This window comes from Odontesthes bonariensis, chromosome 7 (assembly GCF_027942865.1).
Source record: "Odontesthes bonariensis isolate fOdoBon6 chromosome 7, fOdoBon6.hap1, whole genome shotgun sequence".
Lineage (NCBI taxonomy): Eukaryota > Metazoa > Chordata > Actinopteri > Atheriniformes > Atherinopsidae > Odontesthes > Odontesthes bonariensis.
Genome location: NC_134512.1, coordinates 4585583 through 4601582, shown reverse-complemented (window position 1 = coordinate 4601582; position 16000 = coordinate 4585583). Strand labels below are relative to the sequence as shown.

Here is a 16000-nt window from a genome sequence, read left to right as displayed (position 1 = left end):
TCAGGGAAAACCAACAGAAGGAGTTCCTCTTTTTTTTTCTTTTTTTGGGAAAGTGTTTTGTTTTGGAATTTGATGAGGACAAGAAATATCAATTTAAGTCATTAACATCAACCATGTTTAAAAAAATATATTTGGTTACCAAGAAAAGCACACCAATAAAAAAAACATGTATCAAAAATAATGCTTAAATTATCTTAGGTCTTTTTTTTTGCTTTCCTTTGTTTCTCTGGGCAGGAGAAAAGAAAACCCACCCTGCTGTTATCTCATCCTTCCTGCCAGATATTTCTCAGTTTGGGGCTCCTGAGATCTACAGTATGTAATTTCTCATCACATCATAGAGATAACAGGAACATTCCTGACTATTAGTATTTCTGAATGCCTGTTGTTACATTAAAGGGGATAGAGAATCAAAATCGTCTTTTTCACGTTTTTGGTGTTAGTTCTGAGTCTCCCCGCTGTGGGGAGTACACACGAAGTGCCAGCAAGTGCCAGAACCTCTGTTTCAAGTACCCCCTTTTTTGAATAGCCCCCAGAATATCCCCCAATCCGTTTTTGTGAAAAAGTGATTTCACTTTTTCAGCAATCGCCCCCCCCCACACCCAAGTCCACAGCCACCCCGTTTCAGACACGCCCCTTCGGCAAGAAACAGGAACAGTTGAGCCTTCCAAGGCTGTGAAAGCGGACTACGATCGTTATATATTCTTCCCCCGGAAAGCAATGTTCGCGATCAATGGCTTTTATTTATTTTTAACAGCATCCCCTGTACATACAACCGCCAACTTTACCTTTGCTCTGCGCATTTCACGGAGTACAGTTTCACAAACCTTGCACGATTCCGAGCAGCTCAGTAGATGGTCAGTTCCGACAGGGACAGACACAGACTGCAGCGAGCTGTGCGCTCCGTTGAGAAGCTGATCGGCTGCACGTCTCCAGGACTATGGGGCGAGCAGGTCGGATCACAGCTGACCCTTCTCTAATTGCACCACTCCCTTCGGGCAGGAAGCTTCGGTCCATTCGGACCAGAACCTCCCGTCACAAAAACAGTTTTTCCCCCTTGCAGTTGGACTTACGAACATTTCATAATCACCTCGTAACCTGCCCCAGTCACTTTACCATCATTAAAATTGCACTAATGAAGCTGCACTGTTGTTGCTCTGTATATTGGATACTGTGTATTGTTGTACACACCTTGTATATTTTATATTCATATCTTTTTATTCTTTATTTTTTATTATTATATCCTATGTTACATGTTTGCACCTTACGCCGAAGCAAATTCCTAGTTAGTGAACACTGTTCACTAACAATGGCAATAAAACTAATTCTGATTCTGATGAGCTTTCTTTTCAGTCAGTGTATTACTCTATAGCTCTGTTTTCAGTGAGAGCAAGGGCAGCCAATCAAGCAACGGCAACCGAATAGCGCCAACACCTACCTGCATTTCATAATGAGGTTGCCAGATAAGCTCTGAAACGACGCCAATAAGGGAAAAAGACACATTCTAAACCCAGCATAGTAACAGTTGTTTCAGAGAGATTTTTAGGGAGGTTCTGAGCCATTACAGACCCAACCAATTTTTGGGGGGCTACATATCACATCACAGAACAAGGATTAATGTCCCATTCAACCATTCTCTATCACCTTTAAGTGAAGCTTTGTGTCAATAGTTCATAAAAACATTTCATAAGAAGAAAAAAAATGATCATTTTAATTTGATTTTAATTTAAATTTTGCTTTGGTTTATATGACAAAGGTATCTCAACAGTACACATCCACCCAAACAGGTTATTCATGATTAACCAGCCTAAACCTTTCTACTGCAGGAAAAAAAAGAGTTTTAAAAACATGGAGGAAATATGATTTGCCACGAGGCTGTGAAAAACAGAAATTAAGTCAAACCTGTGTCTTCGGAATGCTGTGAAGCTGTGCTACTGCACTTCTGCTTCCTCACAGCTGACATATTTTGACCAAAAAAAGGTTGTAAAAAGATTTGTAAAAAAGGACAGAAAATTGCTGCTTGGCTTTTTGAAGATTCAAACATTCCAGCATGTTGGATGTTACTGTCTCAATTGTTTTCATGTATTCTTGTACCTTAATAAAATAGTTTTAACTTGACAGATTAAATGTGCTGTATGTTTACAGTGAATACAAAATAAAAAAGTAAGGAATATCATGCATCCTTCTCACAGTATGTTCAGTTATTTAGTTTGTTGGGGAAAAAAACATCTTATATGGTCAGAAAAGCTTCAGGTAAAACAAGCCATTTTCTTCCTTCTCACTATTTGCTGATAAAATCTCCTTGTACAAGATTTCTACAGTGATTACAGTGAGGGAACTGTGGAGTTCATTCTGTCAAATAGTCAAATTATGTAAACAAGGAAAGACAAGATGTTGCAGGGCTGATTTCTCTGCTTACGTTTCTAAAACAACCTCCCAAAAAGTGATCAGGTTTATTTCCCGTTTGATTAATGTGAAAGACATTTCTAAAGAGCAGCCTACTGCCAACTGTAAAGGTTAATAAATGAATCCATTCATTTTGAATCCCAGGTCTCAAAATTCTTACCTGTGTAAAATGTGCCGATTTCCTGATTTTATAACTTTAATAACTTTTCATAATTTCAACCTTTTGATCAGCTGATGAACAGCCTATTTCAGTTAAATTGTTGTTTTCAATAAATTGCCTGCTCAAAACTTTTGGTCTCTTGTTCCCATTTCTTCTTTTTGCATTTTGAAGCTCTACTTAGAACCTTCTTAGATCCAACAGTGCAAAATGCAAATTCATGCAACTTTTCAACTGGTCTTAAGATTTTGATCAGGAGTGTAGGTTTTAAAATTCCCCACACAACCAGCTACATCTGATAGATCAAGAAATGAATTCAGATGTTACTTACTGAGAGCTGAACATGAGCACGTTCAGACTGTGTCATAGCACAATAACCATGATATAACAGTGTAACTTTCAATAAAAACGTATCACCCTGCCAGTAATTTGACAACAGTTGTATAATAAGTAGGGCTGGGACTTTAGCGCGTTCATTTCGATTAATTAACTACACACATATTAGCGCGTTAAAAAAATAACGCATTTTAATCGCACACTATAATTTTTTTTATTTATTTATTTATTTATTTTTAAATACAAACGGATGGAAGCTTTGACAAGAGCGTGGTTGTGTGCAGATTATGCAACAAGGAATTCGCGTATCACCGCAGCGTATCAAGCCCAGAGGCGGTGCTAAGGGGTTGCTTGCGGTTGCTATAGCAACCCCAAGAATGTGCTCAGCAACCCCATAGCTACAACAACAATATTAAGAAGTAAAGAATCACGTATGTTGCTGCGTGGTAGCCTATCCCCGTTTTTCGTTCTTTAGCTGATAAATATACATATGGAAAGGTATAAAACACCAGCTTTACTGGTGAAACGGCTATCCACATTGTTCCTAGATCTACAGTAGCTGTGGTGATGTCATTCTACAGTCAGCCAATCACGTCTGTTCTAAATTACCCGGGGAAATCGGAGGTCTAAAATAATATTTACATTAAGCAGATTTATGAGATAAATAGAAACCCTATTTAATTGCATTCTCAGTTTAATTCGTTTTTGAATAGTCATAGGTTACAGTTTTCCTCTCATTTTAGCACCCATTCACTCATAACATAGCTAAACTGCAATTCTAAATGGATATTTGGCGATTCTAACTGGAATATGGCGATTTTGAGAATGTCCTTCTTCAAGTAACACAAATAAGGTAGGAAATCCCAGTTGTTTTTCATATGCTCGCCGAAACACTATTATCAAATAGTCTTCTTGTGACTTGGTTTGTTAGTCGACTCTAGGTGCGCGCAGTCTATCGAGAGCTACTTGCTAAGTAGCCTAGTGTCAGTGCAGTTGGCACCATCTTTTGAAAATAACGGACACGCTTTTTACTTTATGTTAGGTTGCCAGCGTGCTTCCTCTGCCATAATGTGATGCGAGTAGATTGGCTTGAGTAGGCTATGTGTCCGCTGTGGCAGCGGACAGACTGGTGTGAGCAACAAGTTTGAACGTAATGTTGTGCCTGTGTGATTTAGCACTGTACGAGGCTACTGTTGGAAGCCCGCCGGGTAGAACTATCTCTTGAAAGTTGTCGCCTACAACTGTTGTGCGTCAGATGAGATGAAATAGAAAGTCCGCACTGTAGCTCATTCACTCCCAGCTCTTTTTTTCCAAGATGAAGTTGATCAAAACTTATTTGAGGAACACAGTGGGCAAAGTAGCCTTTGTGGATTGGCTATTTTATCCTTAGTGAACGGGCTATGTATGAATGAGATGGACAAGTATGCCTGTGTGTGCGTGTGTGGTTGCGTACACGGGCTGGGGCTGTCTTGCCCCTGGGTCTTCTATGCAGCTGTTCCACCACAACGCACATTGCGACATCTGTCTGCTTGTGAGCAGTAAGCTCTGCTGATAACTTAAAGTTTACAGTATGCAAGGCTACATTACACTATGCAAGGCTGCATGCAGACGGAGTAATGGGTCAGTAACGTTGTTGCGTTGATGCGCGGGGGGGGGTTGTTGTTTTGACTAGCAACCCCTCACATTCATGCAGCAACTGCATAGCAACCCCAACGAAAAGTCGCTGGCGCCGCCACTGATCAAGCCTCAAATATCACCTCAACGCTAAACATGTAGCAGCTAGCGTGGAAGCTAACGGGGGCCCAACGCAGCTTAACATTCAAGATTCTATATACTGTGTTTTCATGCATGCTACATTCAGATTTCAAATAGGGATGTGTTCTGTGTTTGTTGAAATATTGTTGAAAATGTTAATTTTCTAAAAGGATAAAGTATATGCGATTAAAATGCGATTAATTTCGATTAATTAATTTCAAAGCCTGTAGTTAACGCGATTAAAAATTTTAATCGAGTCACAGCCCTAATAATAAGATGACAGCACCTGCAATGTGGGACTCTTAAGTTGTGTTTACAAACAGAATTTGTATAGTTGAAATCTAAATTTGCATGCTGGATAGGCAAGGCAAGGCAAGGCAATTTTATTTATAGAGCACAATTCGTACACAAGGTAATTCAAAGTGCTTTGGATAGGGCTGGCAATTGAGCAATAGGGCTGTCACAGTCACGACATGCAAGTTCTGAAGTAACCGTCAGATAGATAATAGTGATTATTTTACCTGAGTGGTGTCATTTGTGTCATTTGCCTTGGAAAACAAAATGTGGCCTCTTGAGTGCTGTGATGTTTGGCTTTGAAAAGAAATCCATTACATAATGGAGAGCAACAAGATGATGTTACTAAAAAATTACTAGTCAAATCTCAAACTGAGGGGGAAAGAATACAGTTTTGGAAATATGGAATTTCTGTTCATTTCATCTCAATTTGTTTTTCTTATTTTCTTATTGTTCCGGTCAACATAGACGATTTAAAATACTATGCTAAATAACTACTGTCGGCTTAACAAATCACTAACGGTAAAATTATGCAAAAATGGTCAAATGCTTTAGCAACAACTCTATTGTGAATCAAACATTTGCTTCCATTTCCTCCCATCTAGAACAAAGGAAATAAACATACATGACGGCAGACAGGGTGCTAAATGTAGAAAGTGTTTAATATTTCCTCACTCTCTTTATTTCTCAGATTGACTGGATACGTAAATCTATGCAGTGGTCAGAAGTAGTCAATTAATTTTTAAAAACTCCTCATAATCCATCCAGGGGACTGATAAATAACAATGTTATGAAGAGGATGGTCAACTTGTAAAGGTTTCTTCTTTTACCAATCAACTCCAGAGCAGTCAGCCTTCATCATTTTGTTCAGTTTCTTCTCCTCATTGTATCTGATGTTGTTGCGCCAACAGATGGATGCAAAGGAGATTGCACTCTCCACCACATACTCACAGGTGCAGACATCAAAGGACCTGTTTAGCTAAACTCCCAGATGTCTGTATTCTTCAAAAACCTCCACTTCTTCACCGAGGATGGAGACAGTGTTTGGCTTACTCCTGGTCCCCCATAAAATCCGCAATTATCTCTTTTGTTTTGTTTGTGTTTAAAATGAGGTGTTTGCTCCCACACCATGCCACAAAGTGACTGACCAGTTCCCTGTACTCTGCCTTTTGTCCTTCACTGATACATCCAACAACTCTTTCTGGAAATGACAGTACTCCCAAGTTCTACTGGAGGTCTGGGGTGTACAGAGTGAGAGTACAATCCCCAGTTGTGGTCCTGACCACCTTCTGAGACACACAACTCTTCAGACTCAAACTGTACCCGTTTGTCAGGTAGTCAATAATCCAAGCGGTTGTGAGGGTATCCACCTGTATTTTCTGCTGCTTCTTACAGAGCAGTGCTGGCTGAACTGTATTAAAAGCACTGGAGAAATCAAAGAACATGATCCTCACCATGCAGCCTGCTTTGTCCAGATGAGAGTGGGCTCACTCACGCATGATGTAGATGATGGTATCTTCAACACCAACAGCAGGACAATAAACAAAATGTAGTGGGTCCTGAAAAGTTTTACTTCTTTAATTAGGTGAGCTAAAAACAGGCTCTCCTGGAAAGGTATGAGATGTTAGGGCAACTGGTCTGAAGTCACTGAGGGCAGATACATGAGATTTGTTAGGTATAGAAACAAAGCATGATGTTTCTACCACTCTAGAACTTTCTCCTGACTCAGGCTAAGGTTAAAGAAGTGCTGTAATCCCACATAGCTGTATTGCACAAGTGTTCAGTACCCTGGGGATGACACCATCTGGACCTGCAGCTTTGTTCTGGTTCAGTCTCTCCAGCTCCTTCCTCAACAAACTGCTGGAGACACATAGACTGGAAGGGGAGGCAGAGGAGGTTTCAGTGTGTCCAGATGTGGTGAGAGATGTTGGTGAGGCTGTATTAAGATCCATGACTATGGTGCAGGGTAACATTATGGAGGTGTTACAGGGAGGATCTGGATACAGGTAGGGTGTGAGGTCTGTGTTGCTGAGAGCATCTGAGCTGAACCTATTGAAATACCTGTTCAGCTCATTGCTTCTGCCCATCTGATCCTCTTTCACCTTAAAGCCTGTGATCTTCCTCATCCCTGACCACACATCTCTCATCTTATTTGGCTGTATTATTTCCAACCTTTTCTGGACACCTTTTTTGCACTTTGTTGTCTTCTTTTTTTTAATAGCTATCGAACAGTCCTCAATAACTCCCTGTCTACCTCCCTGAAGGCTTTCTTATTTTAAGTTCAGCAGCTTTTTCAGGTCACTGGTGATCATGGGTTTGTTACCTGGGAAGCACCTTACTGTCCTTGTGGGAATAATCCTCTCCGCACAGAAGGTGATCTTTCACACATTCAGTCATGACATGGATATCATCTCCATGTGGTTCATAGAGTGCATTCCAGTCTGTGGAAAGCATCAATGTAATTAATCTTCAGCCTATGGAGAAAATATTTTCAGTTCATTTTGAGACAGGTTGCTTCTTCAATATGGGTGTATAGCTGGAGGCAAGTAGAACCAGATTGTGGTCTAATTTAGTGGTAGTAGGGATGTATGCATCTTATACATTAGTATAAAATAAGTTCAACTTTTTATTTGCAAATTATTATTCTTTTTATATTTTTTACCTGAAACCGACTACGTGCAGATACGCCGACAGCTGCCTCCCACACGGTAGTTCAACAACATGATTTAAAAGTAGATAAAAGACTACGGAAAAAAAATACTCTGGCAACTCACCAGACTTTTGATGAGTTTATTCTGTTCATTTATTAATAAAGTACTAGGAGAAGCATTGCTTTCAGTAAAAATAAATTTCAAGTATGAAAATAAAAACTGGGACTGATTTCCCGTGCATGATTTCAACTTTCAGTCTTATTAAAGCAACACCAAATTCAATATTTTGAACTGAAATTTGTGCATAAATGAACTCATATCTCCCATCTGTTGGAGCATCTCTGCTGCCCATCATTCACTCAAACACATACAACAAACGCATACTAAATGAATGTGCTTCAAGCCACTGGTTAGCAAGTTTTCCAGCAGGACAACAGAAAATGGGGCAGGGTTCTAGCTAGCGCAAACTTGCGTCGCGGCCCGCTACGCTATCATTTTGGACCGCTATGCTTATTTTGGACTGTATTTATTTGTACAATAACGCCAGATCAATGCCATTTTCACCTTTCTGACAAACTTGACACATTTTTCGCAATGGCACCCAAGAAAGGTTGCGCTGCCTGTCAGTACAACCGCAGACGAAACTGTAGCTCCAGGCAGAGGCACTCCGCGTCCACGGCTCCTAGAATCTCTGGTAAGAGTGCTCCATAGCCATGGTTACTCACACACGCAGAAGCGCACACGTAAGGGGATTCGGCAGAAATCATGTTAGAATAGTTGTAGCCTATTTTACCCGTCCCTATTTGAAGTAGGGCTGTCGCGATAACCGCAAAATGCAATCACCGCGGTGCTGAGAGGACCTCCGCGGTGCGTGTCCAGGCCACCGCCACCACCGCCCACCGCACGCCCGCTTGCACGCGCAGAACAACTCGAGAAACTAAAAGAGTTTTTAAGACTGCACAGTAGATACAAAGCGACTGACAGAACTGATACTCTTTTTAAGCCAGCACAGTAATAATGATGCATTGTATATTCCCCGCAAGGCAGGAGAAACACATTAACACAGCTAGGTGCCGCGTTTCTGTCGTCATCTTTGCATATAGGCACCGCACACGCACACACGTCTGCATGCTACTCGTTGTGGTCTCATTCTCCCTCAGCAGCTGATATTACAAGAATATGCCTACTCAGTGTCGTAGCAATAGAAGTTAAAATAAAATGCAGTGGCCTACCTTTATCTCGGCTTTACTCCTCTGCCTAGTCCGGACACTTTATGGCTTTGAATCTTCCCTCATTATCCATGTTTAACGTTGTAAATGCGACCGTCTAATATCAACAATAAACTAGCTTCCACAGAACCACAGCTTGGTGTGCACATTTGCTGTTGGTCTGTAGGCCTATTTAAAAAAAAAAAAAAAAAAAAAACATTAAAAAATGTGCCGTGCCAGAAATAAGCTCTAACAACTTCGCGGAAACAGTTAAAGTTCAGCTTGGGTTGGTTGGTCGGCGGCAGTCTGTTTAAAAAAACTGTATCCCGGACACGTGAGCTCAACTGCTGCCCTGATCTGCTTCGTTTTTCTCCGTCATTACTAAACGAAACGTGCGCAGGTCTGCAACAATGTTGATATTTGCCATGTGGCACTGGCAACAGAACTGGGGTATGCGCTGCTTGATCTCCGCTATGTTGGTCTGTGAGCGAGTAAATGACAGGCAAAGCAAAGTGAAATGTCAGAATCGCTGGGGAAAAAAGACGGATTATGCGCTCGATTTTCATCTAACATTGCATGTCGTGGAAAGTAGCCTAATGAACAAAAATGCGATATCACCGCATACCGCGCTGTTGAGTGGCTATGAGTCACCGCGGTGGGAATTCCCTCACCGCGACAGCCCTAATTTGAAGTAAGCAAAAACGGTCAAGGTTGCTGTGCTTTTTCAAAGCTTCTTACATACAATATGTGATGAGCTGATCAGGTTATCATTTAAGCTGAACGTGCAGTTGACTTGGCGCTCGAGAAAAGAACAGAAAGCAGTCCTCTCCACGAAAGATGATGGAATAAAGCAACCACAAATGCTCTGTCTCTTTCTCTGTCCTACTTGTTGTCATACCTAGGCTTTACCCTACTGTTTTTGACGATGACAGCCAAGAAAGGTTGCGCAGTAGTTAGTGCAACTGCAGACGAAACAGTAGGCGCTCAGCGGCTCGCAGCAGCTGAAGTAGAGAGTGTGCGTTTCTACCTCTGTCAAGGAGGTTATGTTTTTGGTTGCGTTGGTTTGTCTGTCATCAGGATAACTGAAAAGTGTGTAACTTTAATAAACATTTTTTTTTAAATCTCTATTCCTGGTTATGTCTAAGTTTTAATGTCTTCTGACATGGTCCGTTATGAAGGTAACACACTGCCAAAAGGAAAGATGGGAACATCTCCCATTAAGACTTTATTGTTTTTAAAGTACAATTTCTCCCTTTGGGTACCCCTAGAATGGCCAATTTTTACCTTAAATTTCCAAAATCTCCGCATCGCGGAAGGGGGGATCACACCCCCTTCCGCACCATCCCCCCGGGCTTGGTGGCTTCGCTCCCTCGCTTACACCACTACGCTATCATTTCATCCTAGCTAGAACCCTGTGGGGGTTGTTCAGATGGAGGTGGAGACATCACTTGGCAAGTCACCACTGAGTGCTGTAAGTTCTTTATGCATCTGTGAAGTCGTCCTTAAACTGTTAAAGGATAAGTTCCATTTTTTTCAATCTGGACTTTATTCTAGCATTAGATAAGTTAATTTATCAACCCATAACATTTTGGTGTATATCCATAATGGGATTGACGGGACAATGCAGCCTCTAAATAAGGCATTATCTGCTCATTCGTTCATTTCATCACGTCGCTTATGTTAAAACTGACAGTGGGATTAAATGTGAGGGAAAAGTTCCGAGCTTTGGTGACGGAGGAGCGGAGTATCTCCCGCTGTCAGGTTGGCGGTAAAGACGCCGTGGCGGAGTCGGCCCACCCCGACCCCAAGCAAACGGGATCGTTTCCGTAACCTGAGCCGGGTGGGATTTGCCGTCAGAGTTCACCGCCTGCGGGGTCAGGCTGGGCCGGCTTCACCGTGGGGTCTTTACCGTCAAATCTGACAGCGGGCCAACCCAGCGGGGTCGAGTTGCGCTGGAGTTCTGTTCGTCCCAGTGGAGTTACTACGCTCCTCCATCACCAAAGCACATTGTCCATTCAATCCCATTATGGATATAAACCAAAATGTTATGGGTGAATAAATCAACACATCTAATGCTAGAAATAAAGTCCAGGTTGAAAAAAACGGAATTTATTGTCATATTTTTCACTCATTCCAACTAAAGTCATATTACTTTTTGAATAATTTTAATAACGGAGATATTGACTATCATCTTTGTTGACTTGGTAGCCTACTTGTTTTTAATGCTAGATACGTCAAATAAGTTCCATAAGTTTCAAATAAATATAATAATAATAATATTCCTGATACACCGAGAGAATGAGCTCATAGTGATCACTACAAGCTGTGCTGAACATCTCCCAAGTCCTCTCAGCACAGTATGCAGTACAGTTGTCTGTATATTGTACGACATTTGTATAGTGTAAGAAACTTTGTTACTTTACTTGTAGGAATAAGAAAAAAAGTGAGATACAGTGGCCCTCATTTATCAAACGTGCGTAAGACGAAAAACATGCGTAGGTCGTGTGTACGTTCTTTTCTGCGCAAAGGTTGGGATTTATCAAATCCATCGTGAGCGCAGGAAAGATGAAATCGCCACGACAGGTCTGAGGCCGTGTACGCACTTTTCCATTTTGACTTGCGGTGACTGCAATAGCATACATAAACAGCAGCGTCACTAGTGCGTGCCTCATGAGTCGCAACAAATCCCTAGGTTAAAATTACAGACTTATCACTTCAAAGAAGGCCCATGTTTTATTTGACTTCAACATAAATATAAACATAAACGCAAATTAAATAAATTAAACAAGTACAACTCCGTAATTGGAAGAGTGATGGCTCATTATTCAACCGCGCACCCTCACACTGAACGCATACGCGCACGCGTGCCACTGTGGAGAGGTTAGGGCATCTAAAGGGCAGGTGGATCTGTCTCTCGGCTGCGGGGGGAACCCTTCTATATACGCCCGAAAAGGTATGCAATATTATTATTGCATGCGGGGTTCTCCATACATTGCCCAAAAAAATGGAGTGCCATTTCCAGATGTACATCCAGAGGACCCCGTACCCAGAGATCCCTACCACCAGCCTGCACAGCCAAGAGCGCTCAGGAGGAGAGAGGAACTGATTCAGCGATTCTGACTTTTGGTAAGCATTCTGTTATTCAAGGAAAAAAGACGTAGCTCCGATCAGGCCAGCCACCCTCTCCTCCAAGGCACTCAAATCCAAACCTGGATCGGAGCCCCCCCCCCTGTTTGTGACATGCTGCATCGGAGAGCTGTGACCTTCTTTGGTGGCAAATTTTATATCGGACCACTTCTTCCTGATCTTATTGGAGAAAAAGTAAAACATCGTTCAATTTTAGATTTCATTTAATCTGGAGTTTATCACATTTTATTGACCATCACAGTAGGGGAAAATACATAACTCGTCCGGTCTGCGATTTACATCACCAACGCTGTTGACAGCCGTCCCACTGTCAAGAGCGTTGACAGCGTTTCTTTGCCGCCTTTCGTCTATCCATGTCGCAAATTCTAGAGGTGCGGCCTCTCAACCCCCTTCTGTAGAAGGCGTGATTAGGATAATTACGATGGATTTCAGCCGCCGGATTTATCAACAGCCGCTCGGTCTTACGATGGGATTGGTGTGGTACACATGTTCTGTAAATCTCACTTGAGCCTCTGCGTACGACGAGTTCTCCGCTCATATCAACGATGCTTTCTACGACGGCTTGATAAATGAGGGCCAATGAATATTATTTGATCTTTTCCACCATTACCTGCATTCCAGATATAGTGGAGGTGTGTGGTTTAGGTGCCCTATATACTCAAATATTTTCCAGTGTGATATTGCCACCCCAAAATGATCACATAACCATCCTGGCCACCCCACAGAAAATTTCCTGGCTCCGCCACTGTAACCAAGGACTTACATCTTGCAATCTCCACCAGCAAAAACTTAATGCATAAGGCCAGATGCACAGCCAAGCATGCAGTGTTTAACAATGCAGTTATTTTCAATAAACCAATGTCATATCAACACTAGTGTTGCAAACACAATATACCTTACACAGTATCATGAGAACAGAGACGTTTACACGCCTTTGCACAATATCATACTAAGCTTAAAGCGGCAGTCGGCAACTTTTTTTTAGTCATATTAGCTTGAACTGTCATGGGATTCTGGAAGTAGAATATTAAATAGGCTGTTTAGGAAAAATAACGAAAGCCTGTAATCATGCTTGCAAAAACCGAGCGCTCCCGGCTGTTTTTAACCAATCAAGTTAGGGTGGAGGAATCCTACCTGTCAATCACAGCTTGTGCACACGCTGCTGAGCGTGAGTCTGCCCCAGCTTGTGTGCGCTCACACTGGTGTGAACTCACGTGCACAACCTCGTCCACAGAGGGGGAGGGGTTTGGGGGGCGATTCGGAGCTTGTTAAGAGGTTGGGGGAGGGACCTGAAAGTTGTATCAGTTCGAATTTTCCGACTTTAGACTCGTAATTTTGAAAACTTGCCGACTGCAGCTTTAAAGTAACTTATGAGATAGTAGGTAATAAATACATTTTCAGAGATTTTAAACTTCCAAGAGTTGCAATAACTCAAAGATTGAAAGATGTTGTGATGGTGTTAAAGGGTGGCTCATTCCTTCACCTTATTTTCTGCTTAAGCGCACTCTTTTCGATCGTTTTCCCCCTATGCAGGATTGTCCTTCAGTATTTAACGTCAGGATAACTATAATGTACCCAACGCAGATGCCTGTGGCACATTATGTAGCCTATAGTGGTGCAACGGATCATCATTGATCTGTGATCCGTTCGGATCAATTATTTCGGTTCGGCACACACATGATCCGTGGATTAATATGAAAAAAAAATTGTGCGCATGTTCACTCCTCACACAGCCGTTACCATTCCTGCTAGTTCCAGGGACAGAGCTACTTTCCACACTCTGGGTAAAAGTCTGCAACAGTTCCCTCTTCAATAAGCAAACAGTCCTATGGCTCGTTTTTGATTTATTGTCCTCAGCGTACAACATGTAGAACAGTGGACATGAGAAATAAAAGTAGGCTAGACTTCGGTGACTACTGTAACGATAACTGCTGCCTCTAGTGCTACGTCTGTTTCCATATACTCGCGCTGCCACACCAACCTGTCGCCTAGGTTACCACACAGACATAACACGTAGCTGACATAGCGATAGCTCACATTAAGAAAACCCCTAACCTGCAACACAGCTTGGTCATGGCGAGTGGAGGAACGCCCCACGTCATTTAAATCCCCTGTTTGGGAGCATTTTGGCTTCCCTGTCAAATTTAATGAAGAAGGAAAGAGGTTGGTGGATAAAACCGTGACGGTGTGTCGGCACTGTGGCACAAGAAAGCTACACAACAGTGGAAACACATCAAGCATGGCCACGCATTTGCAGCGACATCACCCCGGTGTTTCACTGACAGGAGTGAAACCGAAAGCGGCTCAACAACCGCTCAACAACCGCTCATCACCGCGGTGTTTAAGCAGCCCCTTCCTTCACAATCCGACCGGGCTAAAGCGATCACAAACGCTATCGGTGTGTTTATAGGTGCAGACATGAGGCCATATTCAGTTGTGTAAAACAAGGGCTTTAAACACATGCTGAACGTGCTCGAGCCTAACCTGGTTCTCACGCAGATGGATGTTTCTCATCCATCTGGAATTTTGTCGGTTGCCTAGCTGTTCTCTGCTGTGAGTAGGCGGGGCTTGTATTAAAAAACCTCTCAAACCTGATTGGAGAATTCAATGTGTGTGTCACGTACTACTTCGACCAATCATATCGAAAGCGGACGTGACACGTTGGAGCGCGACCAGTCTCACGGTCTGTGGTGGAAAATAAACAAAACACAACAGCAGCGAGCAAAGCAGGAACTAGCAGCAGCTAATCTGTTAACACCCCGCCCCACGATTGTGATTGGATCTAGGCATAGAGGCGGGCCCGGTTATGGGGTAACCGAAGACTTCGGGCTCAACAAGGCGCGCCCAGACCCTCGTGCGAGCTCACGAAGTGTAACGAAGATGCACGAAGCACGAAGGGTCTGCGTGAGAGCCAGGCTAGCTCGAGCCATGTTAATAATTTAAAAGTGTTAAAAAACAAAAAGACAAAACATGTTTTTTTTGTCTTGTCTATTTTTTTTTATTTTTTTTTTGCTGATCCGAAAAATGATCCAATCCGTGACTCTGATCCGAGGAACGATCCGAACCGTGAGTTTTTTGATTCGTTGCACCCCTAGTAGCCTACCACATTTTATACACTATGAATCAGGGGCGAGGCTAGGGTATTTTTAGTGGTGCCAAGGCACCACCGTGAGATAGCTCGGCACCCCCTGGCTCAGCACATTTTTTAAATATTATATTATGCAAAAACACATTTTTTTTTGCTCAAGGATGCATTATTTTAGTGACCATTTTATTTATTTTTGTTTTAACTCTTTACTCCCAAAATAAATGTTGAGTTATCTTCAATATTTGTCTCAGGCTCCCTGTTATCCCTGTCAAGTCACAGTCTTTTGAAATGAACAGGTCAAAATTTAATGTTGTAGGCAAAAACACTACTCAAAGCAAAACTAATATGGCTCCAAAATTTATAAATATACTAGTTCGCTAGCCAGGGAATTCCCATGCTGCTTTGCGCGCGATTTCATTCACACTGCAAAAGCAGCCTAGAAACCACCGCCCTTATTTTTGCCTGAGTTAGGGAACCAATCACAGAACGGGGGGGATGACGACGTCTATGCGCAACACCGAAGCTTGTAGAGTGTTAATCCAACATGGCAGCGGACACAACGTTACCGTTCGATGCAGCCTTAGAAAGTGTTTTAAGTAGCTTAGAACTCAAGTTTACTTTTAAAAATAATCGTTAAACACCATCGTCTTCTCACACACAGTAAAGCGTCTTCTTCTTCCTCGTTGAATTTCTGTCGCTCTACGTACTTCATCTGGTATAAGTGATACAATTGGCTATGAATCACGTGCAAAGCAGCATGGGAAGAACCAGACGCCATTTGATAGACATTCGTAGCGCCCAATAAACGGCTCTAGGCATTCGTAAACCACCCCTCAAATACGAGAAAAAGCACACCTAGTTCCCAGACCACCATCTCATCGAGACGTGGACGTGGCAGCCAGGCTACTAGTTTGCCTCAATTAGTGAGAAATAATGTGCCTCTGTGAGCACTGGGGGCTGG

At 42.3% G+C, this 16000-nt stretch overlaps 1 protein-coding gene across 2 annotated transcripts in view; it reads right to left on the bottom strand.

Annotated features, from left to right (window-relative positions):
- Positions 1-16000, bottom strand: part of cadps2 (Ca++-dependent secretion activator 2) — a 289837-nt gene that overhangs the window by 272963 nt on the left and 874 nt on the right. The window lies entirely within an intron of this gene.